The 20,442-nt window shown below is 35.9% G+C and overlaps 1 long non-coding RNA gene across 1 annotated transcript; it reads right to left on the reverse strand.

Annotated features, from left to right (window-relative positions):
- Positions 1 to 501: 501 nt before the first annotated feature.
- LOC145283577 (uncharacterized) lies at positions 502 to 8,709 on the reverse strand. The gene is made up of 2 exons (XR_013868639.1): positions 8,591 to 8,709; positions 502 to 2,187 (listed from the first exon to the last, which is right to left on the reverse strand). It is a non-coding gene; the product is annotated as an uncharacterized LOC145283577 (long non-coding RNA).
- Positions 8,710 to 20,442: the final 11,733 nt, after the last annotated feature.

The raw sequence follows: 20,442 nt of genomic DNA on the forward strand, positions 1-20,442 counted from the left end.
TGCACCACCACCATAAGACATTGGAGATTAGTAGCCAACCAGAAGAGAGATGCTCAACCCTCAGACCGTAAACGAAAGCACAAGTGAAGATGAGGCGCGTGTCGTTCCCCCCCCCCTCGAAGCACCCGGCGAAGACGATCACCGCCCCCGTGCCATCTGTGATCATAAGATCAGGGGGAGTGTGGGGAAAATGGCTTACCATACAAACGTCCTCGTGTCTGTCCTGCGAGTCGCACGCGTCGAGAAAGAGTCAATCATGGCGGCCGTGACGTTTTGTAGTGTACGAAGTCTCACGGGATCACGCGTGCGTGCCTCATAAAAACAGGTCACTTGAGAGTGGGAGAAATGGTTTGGCGTTTGAGAAGCGGCAAAGTCAGTTGGAAGAATTTGTGCGAGCAGTGATTTTTGCCTATTGATTGACTGCAGAGCACAACTGCAGTATAATACTTAAAGTTATGCATTTTAAACTTAATTGCAACGCGTAAGTTATGAAATCAACAGTAAGACCGCTATAGTGCAATATTTAAACTTAGTTACGGCGGGAGGCATGTAAAACATGCTCCAGGCGAATTGCGATTAGAGCAGGCAGTAAATCTATTTCGAGAAAAAAATATATGGAACAAAAAAAAATTTAAAAAGCTTTCGTTGAATCCTTCACTACTGACCACCATCGGGTAGCCCTGCTAGTGTAGATTTAAAATACGTGCAGTTTTAAATTTATTAAGGGGTATTTTATTCACGCTATGATTAAAATTAAAGCCAAACAGTAAATTTAGAAAAAAAATGTACTATACAAGGGTAACACATTTGTCGTATCCGTACGATATTTCTGTTCATAAAATTACACTCAAGTTTCACTTGAAAATCAAATTGAAAATCGTGTATGCAAAAAACCTATGGGATCGAATAAACGTACACAAGTCTTTAAATGAAGAAAAGCATGTTTAAATGTTGATATAAAGAAACTGCAACCATATTTTCTTAACTAAATCTTCACATATCCCAGGCGAACAGATATGCAATCAATGTTTATATACTATTTTGCATATTTTTAAAGTACTGAGACAAGTAGCGTATCGATTCCAAATGCAGGATTTTCAATTGCCACTTACGTGACAATTTCTTTAGAGACTTAAAACATCATTTTATTCAGTGTGTATAGCAAAAAGGTTAGATATAAAAGATTCAATCATAATCGTATTAGAAGACAATATGTATTTCATTTTTCAACTACCGTGTGCTTTTGGTGATGATATGTGATTGATCATGTGCGTTTTCAAAATAGCCTTAGATTCACACTCATGTTCACATATAGGACATATGTACAAGTCTCCTTTCTTATGAGTGCGAATATGCACAACTAAATTAAATAGTTGGGAATATGCAAGAAAGCAAATGTCACACGGATATGCATCATGCTTTTCGTGTATGCTGAGATGATGCTTCGCTATGACATTCCGCGAAAATATATGCCCACATAGTTTACAGGAATACACGCCTTCTGATCTCTCTATTAGTGTGCGTTGCATAGAACTCGAACTTTGTTCGACTTGAGAACAACCCTTACATACACGTTTTTTCGCTGGAAAATATTCGCTGATAACGTCCAATTTAGACAGAATTGGATTTTCCAAGATGCGGTAATCCGATTTCGGGTACTTGTGTAGTTGCCAATGCCATAATAAAAGAAATCTCGTTGAAAATACACAGCTACAACTTGGGCAGGAATGTGGTTTACTTTCTGCATGTATTTCCATGTGAAGCCTCAAGTCTAACTTCCTGTAAAATGAACTTCCGCAAATCTTACAATGGATTTGCATTGCACGGTGTTTTTCCATATGTTTAATGTATTTGTATTTATAATAAATTCGAGCGTTACAAAATTTACAAACGTATGGCAGCTTGATTCCGTGTATTGACCTGTCCCTTTTGAATGCCGCTGGATTTGAAAATCTGTAGAAACATATTTGACAGCAATGTGGCATATCCCATACATGAACCTTATGATGAAGGTCTAATTGATCTTTCCGCTCATAACTGTTTGAGCATCCGATACAAGAGTATTCTTTTACCGTAGGCGTCTCCATTTTTTTTTACAATGATTTAATTTACCGATGAGTATTATCGCAGGTAAGTATCGTTCAAGATGTATCTGATTTCGGTGAATATATCTTTTCTAGTTTTAATCTGCAAAGAGACAAACATGATTTAACATGAATACTCCAATCAAATGTTATATTCAAACAACGGAAACTCATTAAAATTGTTAAATTTAATATAAACTTTACAAATAGTATCGTATTTCATAAAAATGGCGTCTAATTAAAGTTGCTCCCTGCCTATTTAGAAAGTATCCATAAGAAAATATTTATATAAAATACATAGAATCTTCGTATAGTTGGGCCAGATTAATTTTTTAACGATATCATGTCGAAGTTTAAAAGTATATAACCATTATTATTAAAATAACTTTAATGTTGATTTCCTGATTAAATTCGCGAAACTCTTGGAGACCGACGGGAGCTTCAATACAATTAAAAATACAAAGTTGTTCCTAGAATTAAGTTGATCAGTCATAGAAAGCGATTTATATGCCTCAAAAGGAAAAAGAGAAACCCCGCTCCCGATACATACCAGACGCACCAATAGAAAGCGCGCGAGTAGACCATGAAAAACTTTTGGCCGCCATTTTACACAACATGCCGACTGAAAAAAGCGCTCGTTGAGTTGAAAAGATATCCAGAAAATCGGAAAAATAACTTCAGATGGCACATTCATTCGAGTTTTATCATTTGATTAGACATTGAGCCTAGTCAGTAGGAAAATAGGTGCTGATTTTAGAATAGCAAGTTTTTGTCGGCTTTCAGTTCATCTTGGCATCGTTTCCATTCCTTATGGCGCTGTATGCCCTAGAACTAAGCAGTGCCAACTCGGATGCGTGGTTAGCGATTGCGGAGCTCTAGTACTACAATTACCTTCCAAGTGTGTGCATGAACTCTTAAAACAAAACGGATGTCTGATTATTTTTACGATATTTATATTTGATTAATATATTAAATTTATATTTTAAGGTGATGCAGATTTAATGAAGTAATTAGGTTTCGTTTTTCGAATTCCAACAAAATTGAAAATAAAAACAGTTTGTTTTAAATTAAAGTACATCATTATAAAAACTGGATGCGCTAGTTTAATACACTTGGTTTTGGGAAAAGGCCTGTGAGTAACGTAAACGTGTTCTAGTGGTGAGACACTGGTTACAAACGTTCAGAATTCAGTGTAGTCACACGTTGTGCGAATACACCGATCTAATTTATACAGAGGATTTTCCGTTAGCTTAAAGTTTTAAATTGTTAAAAATAATATGGTTAAACTCATTGTCTACAGTACATTCGTATGAGTTTTCAGATATGAAAGTGTTTAAAATGCTTATATTTGCAAAGAATTTTCGGTTTTTGTTGGAATCCGCAAGTTTACATCTGAAAATCGCTTTGAAATTTCGACGAATATTTAAACCATGATTCGTGATTAAAGGGTGAATAAACGCTTAGAAGTATGTATGCCCTCAACAAGAAACTTGTTTATGTTATTGATGTAATATATTTTATGTCACTATTGCAACTACTTGGGTATGTGCGCAGAAATTAACTTAAATATTAACAAAAACTTATAACGAGAAAAAGTAGAAATTTAATGCGCATCATTTAGTACATAACTGGATCGATTCAATTTGCCTTTTAGCATAGAAAAATATAAAGATTTATTTACACTTTGTTAATGAATTAATATTGTCGCAATATGTTAAAATCAAATATGCGATTTAATTATACATAAACAAGTAAAGCTATACAAAATGTTAGCTCTTTATTTTTACTTAGAGTAGTTCATTTCAAAATGATATGTTAAGCATTTGTAAAATTTTATTAAATAAATTGAGGCTAATAAAGTGTAGATACTGAAGGACCATTTTACATTAACCGCTTATTTTAAATGCATCCTCTAATATTTAATTTAGTTATGAATTGCAGGTAAGAATAATTTATACGGAAATTATGTAGAGATTAAACCCTAGGATAGCAAGGAGATCCAAACTTGCTTCGATTCCTTGTTTTTAGACTCTAGCGAAAAGAATTAGGACTATAGAGTAAAAGTATAGCTATCAAATAAGATGTAGACGTTAAATGCACATCTTATAAAAGGCTAGATGTTTTTGCGACTCCATATTTTCAAACTCTTCCAAAACCAACTTGCAGAGCGACGCTAAGTGGGGGGGGGCAGATTTAGTTTTTTTATGGGTGTTTAACCAACTAAAAGTTTTAATGAGGTCAAAATTGAAACAAATCGTTATACATTTTGTACATTAATCTTAGTTTTTTTAACTAGTGTATATGCGTGCTACACTAGGTAAAGCGGTGACATCACTAGTTTTGAGTGGTACAGCTTGGCTTTTGATTATGGTTGATGGCACAGAAATACATTTTTTTTTTACTTCTGAAATCACGGCTAATATATACGAAATCTGGAGAAATTCAAGTATATCGCTAGTAAAATATAACAGTTGAATTAGAGTCTGCACAGGAAAGATGGTCAACGTGTAAGCCTAGTTTAGTTGCCGCATATACTTTATACACGATTAAAAAACTCACTTCTGCGGTTAACATCAAGTAAAGAGTCGAAACTTTTACCATGGAAATGAGAGGGATTTAATTATTCTCTACCCGCCGCTAACAAGTTAATGCACAAAACACTGGAAAAGAATTCACTTCGCAACGTCACCATGCTTCGTAAACTGCAAAAAAAATGTTTAAAGAGCACAGCGTAGTGCAAATAAACTCTCATATTCCCCGTTTATCATGAAAAAATTAGTTTTATAGCAGCCAATTGTTAAAAAGTGGCACTCATTGCATTGTTTACCTAGGTAAAAAAAAAAAAAAAAAAAAAATTGTTGAATATCCTGCGAACATTTCAATATATTATCTTCCAAACTGATTATCTATTTTAATGACTACAGTTAACGCAGTTATATTAATTAGCGAGGAAAATGTTCAAGTGTAAGACATCCAAACTTATTAAGCAAATATACTCGAAAGAATGAAATTCAAATTCTAATGTTCCTAACTCCTACTTAAGACACGTAACTCGTTTACAAAGGTCATAGGTTTTTATTAATTTAGTTTTCTTTTTGTAAGCTAATCGTTAAACCTCAAGCGCTTTTGAAGTTTGATCTTAATATTTAGAGACCTCTTAACACAAAATATGACAGGTTTTGTAAACTATTGTCACCTACAATAAGATACCATGCAAGTGAAGTATTACTAATAAGGTTATCAAAAAAAAAAAAAAAAAACATTGTAAACGGCACAAGCTTTACTGTTTGTAAAACGTCATCTGTAAAACTGGAATAAGTTGGCAATTCAAATGTTTGACACCTGAAGTTTGAATCTGATTTTTATCTGTTAATCAGTAAACAAGTCCATTCGAAATTGTGTACGTTCTACAATTCGATAAGAGGTGAAATATATCGAAGGTTACAGTGGCAGAAATATTGAGTAATACTCAGGACGCAAATCTATACAGAAATTGGTAAGGTAAAGATAAAGCCGTCTGAACTATTAAGGCAAACAGTAATATCATGGTTCCTTACAAATTTCTAGTTAGTTTTATTTAAACGCATTTTGATTTACAATGAATTTTAAGCTTTCATTAAAGTCAGTTATTTGTGAAATAAAGGTATTAATTACAAAACGTATACCTTTCCTCATGTACAAGTATTAATTGTACAAAATTTGAAACATTGCCGTCTTGTCATTTTTACATTAAAGATTACATTTTCCAGAAATGTTAAACGCTAGTTTAATTAGAAGTTAATATGAAAAAGAATCTAGTTTTAGGTTATGCGTTATCATTTCAGGGGTTAAAACACGTATTGAGAAATTAACTTTAAGGTTTTTCAAGGAGAGAAATATTACACCTATACTGCTGCGAAGATTTATTACGGATTTTCGTTGAAAATCAGTTAATTTATTAAACTCATAGCACCAAGTAAAATAAGATACTACCAAGAGAAATATAAGGCATGCGATACAATATATTGACGCAAGTAAATTTAAATGAAATGTCCAATACGTTATCGTGTATTGTAAAAGTTACTGCTTTTAATGGAAAAAAAACGCGACTTAAAAACGTATAATTCTTACATTAGTGCTCGCTTATTTTAAGATTAAAAAGAAGCTTGATTTAATATTGTCATTTGCTAGTATTTTTAGGAAAATACCATTTTATTCATACTTGCGTAGGAGTATAGGTCTAGAGAAACTAAACCTTATAAATCATTTTAATCTGGTCACCATTTCAAAAGTAAAATTAGATTCGAATTGTAAGATTAGACATCCAACGATTTGAAAAGTCGAAATCGTTTTATTATAGAGTGAATAGAAGATTAGAGGATCACTTTCCCGTATTAAATATGGAGAAATAAATAGAGTTGCGTAAATTGTATACACGAAATTCAACGCTACAGCATTGTTAATGGACATGGAGTTACATACTATCGTGAAAAAGTAACGGATTTCAGGGAGGTGGGCGTTATCTATTCTGCACATTAAGCTACCAATTTAGCAAAAAAATGCCGATAGCAAACACGTTTAACTTGTACATATTACCCCCCCCCCAAAAAAAAAGGATATGAACTACAAGAGTTTAAATGACAGAACCAAGTTTAAAGTACTACAGAGTTACAAGAAAAAAAATTGTGTCAGGGTTGGGTATATTTGATGGTACAACTTCAAGATGCACAAGAACGGGACATACTAATCTAAGAGCGACAGAATCGTTAGAAAATGACTTTAGACCGTAGTGGCATAGAGCCGCAAACGATACTAACATTTAATGATCGTAAGATCAAGCTTCTCCTTTAACAATTACAAAAAGGAGAACCGATACTTAAACACCCTACCTGAGAATTCTTCCATTTAAACTCCTTGATCTTACATTCACAGGCAATATTAACTGGAACAAATACAGTAAGGGCATTGCGAAGGCAGTTTCAACGAATGTGGAGTCCTATCAAGCTAGAAGACTAATCATAGTAGAGTGTATCATGTACACTCAAAAAGGAATTCGCCCATGAGTATAGTTTCCTACTTCGGGGCTTGTGCGTGCACCATTAGAGTCTTCCCCTTGGTAGGGGTAAAAAAAACAAAAAAAAAAAACAAAAAAAAAAACACACAATCTAATTGGTAGCTCAGCACTTTCCTACCGCTGCAATCGTTCAGTGGTTTTACAAATATTTTAATAGAAGGTGCAATGATTAACACATTGCACTAGTGGCTCAACGTACATATCCGACCAACCAGATCAAAAGCTCAGCTTTTGTGTTGAGGTTTCTTAATGTCAAGCCTTTCTAATCTAGTTCCGTCCTCAGACAGCTAATTTTTTTAACCCCCTTTCAGTTAAGCTTACTGTACTGATATGCAAAAGTTTAAAATGTAACGTAAACCAACGTGTTAACCTTTTTAGGCATTGTTCCAAATAGCCCCTTAATTCCATGTCGCGATAGGCCTTGTTAGGAAAAGCGCGAGTAATAAAACTTTATTCGTTTTTTTATCTTAAAAATAGAAAACGGATAAGGATTTAAGAGTCTTAGAAATTACACTGGTTTTATATTTTAAAAGAATCCATCTGTTGAATAATGATAAAACAAGATAAGCATTGACGATAATGAATTGACTTACAATATGTAGTAGAATACGAAATTTAATGATTGCAGGCAAAGCAAAGGCAATTCATTAACATGTAGGGATGAAGCAAGCGGACATGTTCTCCAAGTTAAGGAGATTGCGACGTTCACATTTAAGGATTACAATAGATTCAATATGAATTTCTTGCGAGTTGTGACTCGTTTTAAATGATATGTAATTTGATTACAGTCGATTTTAGTACAATCGAAGAAAAAAAAAAAAAAAAAAAAGATTCAGGGAACATACTAAAACTATTAAGACATCGGCCTTCCATTGATCAAAATGTTTATCTACTCATTAAAACTCAACTCTTGCATTTTATGGCTTTGCTAAATATTTCGAAACTGCATTGTTAACAGAAGGCAGATTTAATTACCTCACATAACAATTGGTATTGCAAAATTTTATGACAAATCTAGAAAACTGATAATACTGAACAGGTTCGGGATTATAATGTGCGAAGACAGGAACCAAACATTCCAGTAAAAAGTGAAGTTTCAATTATTTAATGAGGACACAATAAGGTTTTAATGTTATAGGTAAGCAATATAAGCTCCATTGTAAAATGGAAAACATGTTTTCAGTAAAAAGACCAGATATTGGAAAATCTGGAGAAGTTTAATTACAATGCGTAGACATTAACGTTTCTCTAAAATGTGACGGACATATATAGCTATTAGTCTTAAACGAAGTTTTTACAAATATTACAGTCATTTACACTAGGAATCATTTGAAGTTATATGGAGAAGTATTTTAGAAATACTTTCATTCAGAAAACATTTACAGTTTAGTTTTTAAAAAATCGAAGGTTTTCTCTGACTATAATTTAAACAAATGCATGATATCATACTTACATTAGCCTAATATTGCCGCCGCGGCTGCCAACTATCAAATGCACACACTGATCTGTACATACCGATCTACGCCCCTTTTTATTTGCTTTAAAAAATTAAGATGGCGACTAGAAAATTTTAATATGTGACAAAAAATCACAATTGTATAATTATCAGTGAATAACATTGTCTTGTGTAAATTGGAATTTACATAAAATCGTTAAGACCATCTTAAAGTGTCTGAAATGTGTGCCCATATAATTTCAGCAATTACGGAGTTCCAGTATTGAATAAGAATCCTTAGTCAGTTACGTATATTGACGAAATGGATCGACAAGCAAAATAAACTGGGTTTTTTTTTTCAACTATTCAGTTCTAATCAATATGCCTATTAAAGTGGGAATGCGTGTGTATGACGATATTCTAAACGTTTATACTCAACGAATTCTTTATCTGCCATCTTGAAATTTTATATATAGTGTAGTCAAACATGTAGACATTTTTTTAATCCATTTTCATCCAGAAAAAACGATAAGAGGTAAAAGGTTGAAAAATTAGTACCTGGAGGCCATGGGATTTTTATCTGCTATGTCAACTGCTTCACGTCTCTCCATGCGAGTCGTGAAACATGATAGTCTCAGTATGTAGAGAATAGTAGGTTTGAAAACACCTTTAAAATCGTGGCAAGTAGATACAATGGTTATTGCGCTTGACTCACTATATTTGGGTTTTGGTTTTGATCTCAGCTCGAGATTTTTTTTTTTACATACAAGAAAGGAACTGTTTAGTAAAAAACAATACTCGCATGCACAAGTCTCAGTTTATTTTCTGTTTTTTTATATTCATTTTTTAATAAAGATTAGTACATATGGTATATCTGTTTATAATAAACAAGAATGCTGCACTAATTCAATATACTATTTATGCGTATTTTACGAGCGGGAAACGCCGGGCGGTCTGCTAGTTCGCGATATGCCTCGACGTTCATGACTGGCTCCGTATATACTGAACTTTTAATCAAATAATGTATCTCACACCATTTTTCATGTGCTTAATGAAGATTTGGATTGCACACTATAATTAGAAAAGAAAACGATTTTATTTACATCAGAAAATGAATTATTTAACAAAAATAAGCCTGTTTTTTTTTTCGTAAATTGTGTATGTTTTAAAAAGAAAATGAATCATTTTCTTAACAATGTATTTTCAACTAATTTATAGCAAATGTATTACATTTTAAAACACTACCTTTTATCATAGCTGGAGACTAGAGACAGCGCTGGCGACCACAATATTTTAATAAGAAAACACTTCTGGGCGATAGACTGAAATAAGTAAAATTAACTAAAATGTGAAAATATGAAATTTATTGATAAGTTTTTTTAAATATTTACTAAGAATTTTGTTTTAGTAAAATATAATCTACCTCTATAATATAAACGGCAAAAATCTGTCTAAGTGTATGTATGTTTGTATGTCTCGCCAAAACTTTTGACACAGGCAACGGATTTTCGCGAGATCAGTTTCGTATAAGAACGACCATTCGGACGAAAAATATCGAAAATTTGGCTAACGCACAGTCATACCTTCACCCTCAAGTGGGAAAGTTTCTAGCGAGTGGGATAGCAAAAAGCGTTCTTTCATGACAATTAATCCATACACATGCGCCGAAAAGTTATTTCTTGAATTAGTTTTAATATAACGAACGACCTAAATGCGCTCATGGGCCCTGTCGGTGGGGCAAGAGAATACGCCGACTCCCCCCCCCTGCAGAGGGTAAAAGTCCCTCAATGGGGGTCCTTGATATGACCTTAAACTATATCCGATGGTGAGGCCCCAGCTTGCGGGCTGTAGGGAGTGTGGAGCCACCCTTTAATTGGCATTTCTCCCAGGTCCACTCTAACCCGGAGTGGTAGTACCTGTTAGGGTCCCAACTATGGGTTAAATAGAAACTGACTTGCAAAAAGCAAATATATTCTATTTAAAAAAAAATTCTTACAAAATCACACGATTCGGCATTAAATAACCTGAAAAAGGTTGATATGCCGTAAAATAAAAACAAACAACCAACCAACTAAATGCGCTCATGCAGTCATAGACCAGTCGGTACAATATCAGAGTCGTTACCTTAAGATTGTACATTCGAGCCGAGTTTTCAGATATATATTTTTGTCGATTTTTTAAGTTTTAATATTGAAACAGCGTTATTTTGCCATTGTTTAGTTCGTTTTATTTCCATCACGTTCGCTGTTTTTTTTCTTTTTGTTTTTTTTTCGATTTTTTAATTCTTTAAAAAAGTCGTTCGCTTATTTTTTATCATGCATCACGTTCGCTGTTTTTTTTTGTTTTTTTAATAATGTTTAAATAGGGTTATTACGTTCGTTTATTCTTAATTTTCTATTTTTTATTTACCCTCCCCACCGACACACGCCTCTAAAAACCCGAGCAACGCCGCATACCCCCCGATAGTCTATAACATAAATCTCATCTGTCTGTTTTAATGTATGTATTATATATGTATGTATGTATGTATGTGTGTGTATGTATGTATGTATGTATGTATGTATGTATGTCTGCCTAAAACTTTCGATAGAGGCAACGGATTTTCAGGAAATTAAGATCATTTTGAAGCTCGGCCCTTCCGAGGACAAGTATAAAAAATTGGATAAAATCATTAATTTCTTTCACCCTCAACCAAATACTTTTCTTCAGCGAGGGGTTTCTTTTTTTCGCCGATATTTTCGAAAGTTATCCCCTTTTTTCGATTGACAAACCTTAATTTAAATATTCGTTACTTCTAGTTTGGCGATGGGCGCAACAGCAAAGACTTCACGTTCTTTTCCTCCTTCGCAGTATGATTTTGAGCCTGCCTGCCTGCCTGCCTGCTTACAACCACTTCTTTTTTTTGCCCAACACACACCTCCAAACACCCAGGAAACGCCAGGCACTCAGGCTATGCTAGCAATGTTTGTTTTACTATGAATACAATATTTATACTTCCAAAAAAGAGTAAATATTTGAAATTAAGAAAAACGAGATGTATGTCGCCATGTATTTATAAGTATTTACAAAACTGTTACTAAAATCATCGTTGAACGACCATTAGAATGTCTATTAGTTTGACATTTACTTATTTTTTTACATGGATATTTTAAATTAAATTCAAATAATATCAGGATTCGCCTTTGTTTTAGAATTAGTAAAACAACAGTTCTACAAGCGTTAAAAATGCTTCACATTATTATTCTACACTAGCAGGGGTCACCCGGCGTTGCCTGGGTGATCGGACCCCTTCCCACTCCGAGGGGTAACAAAAAAAGTAACCCCTCTGGATGTACATGCTTGGTGCCGGCCTCCCCCATTCAGGGAGAGATAATCCCCAACCCAACCTTCAGGGAGGAGGGTGCCTGGAGGCTTCTCTCCCCCCCCCAAAGAAAAAAGTCACCTCCTCCTGGCCTCTTCGCCCCCCCACCCTTGGGGGGGGGGCACCGGCTCCCTCCTTTGGGGGGAGAAACTGCCAAGCTCCCCCCTTTCGGGTGAGAAAGTGGCAGGCTTCCCCTTTTGGTGAGGGGATGGTAGCGTGGCCTTCGTTATAAAGATGGCCGGCCAGCTAAAAAAATGACGTCATCGCCGAGGTCCCAACAAGCAAGATATGTGGAACTCTTATACTGTCAATAATCAACAGTATTTTTTACAGACAGCGTTACAAAACTTCAAAATTGGATTGAAATAAAGAACACGATGATTTATACTGAAACTCATCTAATATTAATAATAAAAAAGAATAAAAAAAACACAAGTTGTTTGTTTAAGTATTATAAGCAATTGAATATTTCGTTGTATCATAGATTTTAAAGATTAGAATGCGTTCTTTAATTACTTATAAATTACATTTTTAAAAAGTGAAGGAACACGATTTGATTTGTAGTAAACTTGAAGTTTATTTAATATAAGGGAGTGAGGCGCCATCTTGAATTTTCCAATACATCGGTAAACACTGTATGGTTTTCGAGCTGAATAAACATGTAACATTGAATAAAAACACAAAAACTATATCCAGTATGGCAGAAAAGTAACTTATCTTGCCTTTGATAACATTTATTAGTTATATATTTGTTTTTTGACAACTTTTTCGAATCTATGTGTACAGTAATACAAACCCGTTTTTCGAGCTGAATAAATATGTTACATTGAATAAAAACGCAAAAAATATATCCAGTTTGGTAGAAAAGTAAATTATCTTGCCTTTGATAACATTTATTTGTTATATATTTGTTTTTTGAGAACTTTTTCGAATCTATGTGTACAGTAATACAAACCCGTTTTTCGAGCTGAATAAATATGTTACATTGAATAAAAACACGAAAAATATATCCAGTTTGGTAGAGAAGTAAATTATCTTGCCTTTGATAACATTTATTTGTAATATATTTGTTTTTGACAACTTTTTCGAATCTATGTGTACAGTAATACAAACCCGAAATGAATTTAAGACCACGAGTGAACGCGCGTTTTTTTTTTTTAGTTTAGTTTCATATATATAAAAATAAGTATTTCTAAATTTCATCTTTCTAGCTTAAAAAAAGTTTTAAAATTTTATCAGCCGGCATAATTTATTTTTAAATATTGAAAAATTTCAGGAAAATTAATTTTTGCTAGATTTTCCAAACATGTATATCAACAGCTTAAAAAATCGTCTCTTCAAAAGAAATTGTTTTAAAGAAGACGGTAGTGAACGTGTGTGTGTGTGCGTGTGTTCGCGTGTGCTGGGTAGAACAGCGTTTGTTTTCGTGTTGTGTTTACGTGTGTGCGGCTAGCGCCAGAATGGCGGACGTGGTGTCGGAGGTTGGATTGTTAGATTGTGTAAGTTTCGTATTTTTGTAATTTGTAAATAACAAGTTAGGAAAAAATTAAGCCCTTCCAAGATAGACAATGAATAAAGCCATAATATTTTATGGTAAAGTTAAGAGCGTAGGAACCATAGTTTTTTAGGAGATGTGATTATTGGATTAACCAATCAGAAATCGTCTGTGGCACACACATCTCTGTTTTTATAGATATATAGAAGATTATAATGATTGCAGGATTTGTTAAAAGTTATTTTTAAACATTACAACTAAGAGCTCCTCAACCATGTGTCTTGGTCAGTATTTATTTCCTAGAGTATTCCAGAAAAAAGAACACTACCTCCTTGAAATCAGTATGAAAATCTTCGCAGTTTATGGTCTATCTCTAAGAGGTAAAACAATGCTTGAGTATTATTACCTACTCTACATACAGGATGAAACGATTAATTGTCGTTCTAAAGAAAATAACAATACAGCTTTATTTTAAAACTTTTATTTAAAAATCAATTCAGGTATTTCGATTATATAGTAAAGCTTACACCTATTCAATGTAGCCGCCTTCAGCCTCGATCACCACCTCGATACTGTTCCGGAACGAGAAGCATGCCTTTTTCACAAGCGGCAGCAGGAGCTCGGCGAATATTCAGCTATCAGGCTGGCTTTGGTGTTGTGGGAGGTCATGTTGATGATGTTCAAGATGTATTACCAAACAAAGTATTGAAGCAGGTTAAGGTTGGGGGAGGAGAGGGAGGGGCTAGTAAAAGAAGAGTACTAAGCTGTAGCACTCATTCTGAAGCCAAAGCTGCAGCACATTCTGAAGCCACAGGGCGTATGGGCCGACGCCGATTCCTATCAAAGGCCGATTCCTGCTACCACAGCCAGGGTCTGTCAGTAGCTAGCTGATTGCACCAAGGGACCTCCACACTCTTCAGCGCATCCAGCTACAATTTGGTGTTGACTTGTAAGCCGACTTCGAAGATGTATGGTGACATGATGTGGTTCTTGTTTGAAATCACAACAAAGAGCATAACCGTCGCCGGACACTTAGTTTTCATCAGCTTGGGAACTTCTTTGTTATTGATGGCAATGCAACGATGCATTTTGAGGGTCTTAGCAATGGTGATGTTGTCATAACTTAGATCGGTAGAGATCCTGAGTTGTACAGTGGCGCATCGATATCTCTCCTTGAACTTTGTGTCACTTTCAAACATGATATAAGGCTCTGATCGCTTTGGGGATTTGTATACCTCTTGCCAACTAGCAGATGGTCTGCAATAAAAAAGAAACAAACCGGTTTTATTGTTCCACTCCGTATGTGAAGACAAACTGACATATGAAGTGACTTTTTTATATGGGCACTTTTTTATAATGTATACATGGAACTCTAGTCTCCTTCAAAATAATCTCCTCCGGCTGCAATACACTTGTTGCACCGTTCTTACAACTTCTAGAAGGCCCCATGGAAGCTCGCTAGAGAGAGTATCAATTCTTCTCGTCACAGCCTCTTTTATTTCCATAATTGTCTCATAACTCATGCCTTTTAACGCGTTCTTAGATCTTTAGAAATTACCAAACGTCACAGGAAGCAAGGTCTGGACTATAAAGAGGGTGAGGACTCTCTTGATGCCCCCACCCCATTGTAAAAATAGTTTGTGATCTCTGAGTACCTCTTGAGACAAACTTCGCGCAAATTTTCCTGATCTTCAGTTATTCTCGAATAATTGTGTGTATAGTTCACAGACCGACATCAGACTGTGCACTTACTGTCTTTATAGACACACGACGGCCCTTATCCATGAAATTATTTATTTTGCTAATCAACTCTGTTTTTCTGAGTTTCTTATTTTTTACACACCTCTCATCATCATCTTTCTTGAATATTTTATGCCACTCAGAATATGATGTTGTATTCATATAAAATTGTCCAGAATGAAGCTCAAATAGTCCATTCGTTTCTGTGGCATTTTCCCCCAAGTTTATCACAGAATTGTATTGCATATTGTTTTCTGAAATGTCTTTGAATCCCCATTGCATATTGGAAATTCACCAGTTGTGATAATCAGGCTTTAGTAGGATTTATTTTAATTCATACTCTAGCTGTTTATTTGAACCTGAAATCATAGACATTAATAGGTCGTATCATACAATAACACTTTAAATGTACAATAGTATACGACAATTTTAAGTGGTTGTACAAATAAGTCTGTAAATTTATTAAAGTTACCTTGTATACGGGGTAAGTGAACTGTATTAAGTTTATCTATAATGTGTACAAAAAAGCCGGGAGAATATGGTAATGCTGGAAATCTTTTTTTTTTTTTTTATTCAATTTTCACCCCAAACAAGGCACAGTGCCACTTTGAAGCAGGGGGCTACTATTAGGGAATTAATTAGCGGGGTCATTATGAAGGGAGAAGAGTAGAAAGATGTTTGTTAACATTACACTTGAACTTCTGCATATCATTGCAGTTGGGAAAGCAGAATCCCGGAAGGGAGTTCCAAAGACCCGCAGTTCTGGGGAAGAAACTATTGGAGTAAAAGGCTTTCTTGCACCTAGGGATCTCCACTGTAAAGGGATGAGACTTAGTAGCTTGTCGGGTTTGTCGGGGGTAGTTACGTCGGGGAGGTACAAGTGTTTGCAGTTCGTCAGAGCATTCACCATTAAAGTATTTGTAGAACAGGCAGAGGGATGCAACATCTCGTCGATGGGACAGAGGTTGACGCCTAGATGACAGTTCAGGACCTATCAGGTTTGCGACTCTTTTTTGAACCCTGTCCAGGAGCGAGAGACAAGCAGCAGATGCACCTGCCCAGATGTGACAACAGTACTCCATACATGGGCGAATGGTTGCCTTATAGAGGTATAGGATACTGGCAGGCGTAAGTAGTTTTCTAGCACGGTAGAGGGAGCCAACCTTCCTTGCAGCAGCCTTGGCAATGCTCTCAATGTATCTATTCCAGTTCATATTCCCTGTAAACGTTAGGCCGAGGAGTTTAAAAGAAGTACTTTCAGGCAATGTGTTCTTGGCCATTGCTATTGGTGGTAGAGAAGGTTTCTTGTAGTTATTGAAGGAAACAAGCTTAGTCTTAGCAGCATTGAATGAGACCAACCATTTTTGTCCCCATTCCACTACGGATTGGAGGTCATCCTCTAGTGTTTCTGCCATTTTCTTGGATATGTGTTCATTTGTTTTCCCCTCATATCTGTTATAGAGAGTGGTGTCATCGGCAAATATACCCATCTCCGAAACAATATTATCAGGGAGGTCGTTTATGAATATCAGGAACAATAGAGGTCCAAGGATAGACCCCTGAGGCACTCCCGCATTTATGTCATATTGTTTGGATGTACGTCCGTCGAGGACAACTTTGATTTTTCTATTACTTAAGAAGGATTTAATTACGTTATGAATTCTTCCAGTGATTCCATATGATCTAATTTTCCTTTGAAGACCATCGTGCCATACCCTGTCAAAAGCCTTAGATATATCAAGGGCCACCGCTCTACCCTCCCCTGTTTTATCCAATGAACGGTATATACGTTCAGAAACTACAGTTAAGATATCTGCTGTTGAACGGGCTTACCTGAATCCATATTGTTTGTCAGTCAAGAGTTTAGCAGCTGTTAGGTGCTGGACTAGGGCTTTATTAACTAAGGACTCAAATATTTTGGCGAAAAGCGGGAGGAGGCTAATGGGGCGATAATTTAGTGGGTCAGTTCTTTCACCAGAATTCTTGAAGACTGGTACCAGAGAGGCGGTTTTCCAGCAGTCGGGAAAACAAGATTCGTTAAGGCATTTATTGTAAAGTTTGGACAGAACTGGAGCAACCTCGACAGAGCATTTTTTTAATAGCACAGCCGGGATGAGATCTGGTCCACATGCTTTAGAGGTGTCTAGGTTTTTTATAATAGCATGTACCTGAGAAGGGGTGATTTTCAAGTCGTCAAGTGTGGCGTCTGTTCGCAGAGGAAAATCAGGGAGTGAGTGGTGTACCGAGTTCAGTGTGGAGTTTGAGGCAAACCGACTGGCAAGCAGATTAGCCTTGTCAGTTGCCGTGCAAGCAACCTCATGATTGTTTGTTAGTGGGGGAATAATTGACTGTCCATTATTAACTACGCTGTTGTAGATTTTCCAAAAATCCCGGGTTCCTAATTTCTGTGCTTCGATGCGCTTTCTGGTGGTTTCAGAGTAATCTGACTTAGCTGTGTCTATCACTCTCTTACAATTATTTCTAGCTTCTATAAACTTCTGTTTATTTGAGCTGGACTTATGTCGGTTGAATCTGCGGAACGCATGCTGCCTTTGACAAATGGCAGCTGCACAAGCAGAAGTAAACCATTGGGGGGAGTGGGGCTTGCTATAGTATTTCCGTGCGGGAACATGTGCTTCAATAGCAGTTTTGAACCATTCAGTTGTCTCATTTGCACACTGTTCCGCTGGAAGAGTAAAGATATTTTGCCATGGGGCATCTCTGATGAGCTCCCTGATGGCTTCCCAATCAGCCTTTTTGTAATACCTCGTTGTGTTGAGTAGTGGGTCTTCAGCTTTAGGGCGAGAATTTAGGCTGATTTCTACCATTATCACAGCGTGATCAGCATTCCCGAGTGGGCTATGGGCATTTGTTGTACAGTCATTGGGAACTGTTGTCAGAAAGAGATCTAGAAGTGAGGCATGTTGATCGTGCTGGTCTGGGAAACGTGTCGGAAATGTAACCATCTGAGATAGGGAATGAGATATAGAGAAGCTATATGTGGCGCTACCAGCTACGTCTGTGTGCTTTGAGAATCCTAGCCAGTTACTGTGGTGGACATTGAAGTCACCAAATACATGTATTTGTGCGCTAGTATCGAGGGAGAGTGCTATATCTATGCTGTCTGAGACTTTGTTTATTATTAGAAATGTGTTCGAAAGTCGGAATACCCTTGATAGCTCATTACTGATAATTAAACTAGCAGCAATGTCATCATAATATAGATAACCGTTTCAATTAAAAGAGTTTGATGGAAAGCAAACTGTTGTTAATTTGATTGAGAATATGGATTTAATCTGTTAAAGTTATTTGATCAAGTCATTCAACGTGGGTTAATAACGGGGGCGTTTATAGTTTATCAACAAATGACTGATCAAAATATTTAGATGCAGCGTGAATTAAAAAAGCACTACAGACTGTATTTGTTAGTAAAAGATTTACAAAATAAGACAAGTTGCGAAATGTGTTTTGCATCCCTGTTAGTCGGTAGCCGGGTAATTGATTGATTCGCTTTAATTGTAATTCCTATGTAGCGAAATATTAAATACTCTTCGCGATTTTATAGGGTGATTTCTTGGACTAGAAAAAGAACGAGTGGGATCTTTATCGAGAGCTCATAATATGACCTTCAAATACACGTTTCTGGAAGAACTAGTTGCCTTTTTTCAAAGACATCATCGTCTTTTTAAAAGGATTTTGTGAATCCTCAACTAACTGAATAATCTCATCATATAAATGCTGTTGATAGAGTCCTAGCGTTGATGGAAAAATATAATATAGAAAACCAGAAGTATCACGAACTCGTCGTGCTTGTAAGAGGCTTGGTTAACTTGTATGACAGCTATTCTTTTCTTTCAACATATTTGAGGATCGGAAGTCAGAAATGAAGTTGTTCTGAACTAGAGGATAAATAAAAGACACGATAAGGTATGTGAATAAGTTGTGGCTAACTCAACCATCTGTGGTATTTCTTATTATAAGCGTTAGGAATGCAATAGTGCTAAACATTTTCGCGAGACACTGAGCAGGGCAGTAAGTTAACCATCCGTCTGCACTGTTGTCGCTACAGTAAATGGCATCTGCAGAGAGTAGGAAATATACAAATTCGTTATTGATATCAGAAACACATACACGTATATCTATGCTTGGAGATCTTTCCGGACGTAAAAACTGTAATATTACAAAGCTGATATTGTCAATCCAGGCTATACCACGGTTTAAATGCAGGATTTCACGTAATGCGGGCTCTGTTTGTCGCTGTGTTTGTCCATAAGTAGGTAAAGCTGACAATGTTTGCAATTAGAATTTATTTTAAACTTATGATTAGGTGGTGTGTGTACAATCCTCGAGGAATCAGCTAGACATGCGCACAACTGAGTACAAATACTGGAAGGATGCTGACATTAGAATTTTGTGCGGAGCATAGTCGACAATTCAGCTGGCGAAAAAGTGGAATTATACATCGTGTTACACGATGTAAGTCCGCTTTGGATAAAAATCAAATAATGTTAAAGTTCATGCTTTTCCTGGTCCTATCTCACGATATTACAAGACCTTTTGAATCGAGCTCAAGCGTTGATGAAAGTCAAAAGGCCTATGGGGAACGAGTCGTTGCTGTAATATATATTTCTCGTATCACTTATAAAGCTGTGACCTATCTTATTACATGTAATAATAATCCAACAACCTTAATCGTTTCGCGACAGGCTGCGAACAGACGGAGTAAACAAATCGTCAACGCTCTAATCTTTGCAACGAGGTTGGCTCATCTTGTAAGATATTTTTCCTGGAAACAAAATTGGAGACGAGACATAAAATCAAGTTATTTTCTCCAAACTGAATCTAAACTCGGAGTTGCATATCATTATTATCTATTCCGACGGTGCACTATCCTACACACCCTTAATTTTATGCTCATTATCAGTCTTAGTCAATGAAAATACTAGTGTCTGTATTGATCAGCACTGCACAACACTGCTGCATAAATTGCACCATATGAATTCGTACAAATATTTGTAAGGTTGTCAGATTAAACATACCGCTTATTCAAAGTAAGATCCTGGATTTTCATATGTCACTTGCCATCGACGCCATTAAGACACTTAGGAGCGTGGAACTCAGTTTTAAACTGGGAAGCATGGAACACACATTACCTCTGCGAAGATTCATATGGAGTTTTGCAGAGTTTTAAGGAAGAGGTCAGTAGAAATTTCAACATAGATTTAAATTAATTAAGCGATGATCATCAACGCGAATTATAGACCTGGATAAACA

Source organism: Euprymna scolopes, chromosome 8, assembly GCF_053919585.1.
Source record: "Euprymna scolopes isolate OS-2025 chromosome 8, ASM5391958v1, whole genome shotgun sequence".
Classification (NCBI taxonomy): domain Eukaryota; kingdom Metazoa; phylum Mollusca; class Cephalopoda; order Sepiida; family Sepiolidae; genus Euprymna; species Euprymna scolopes.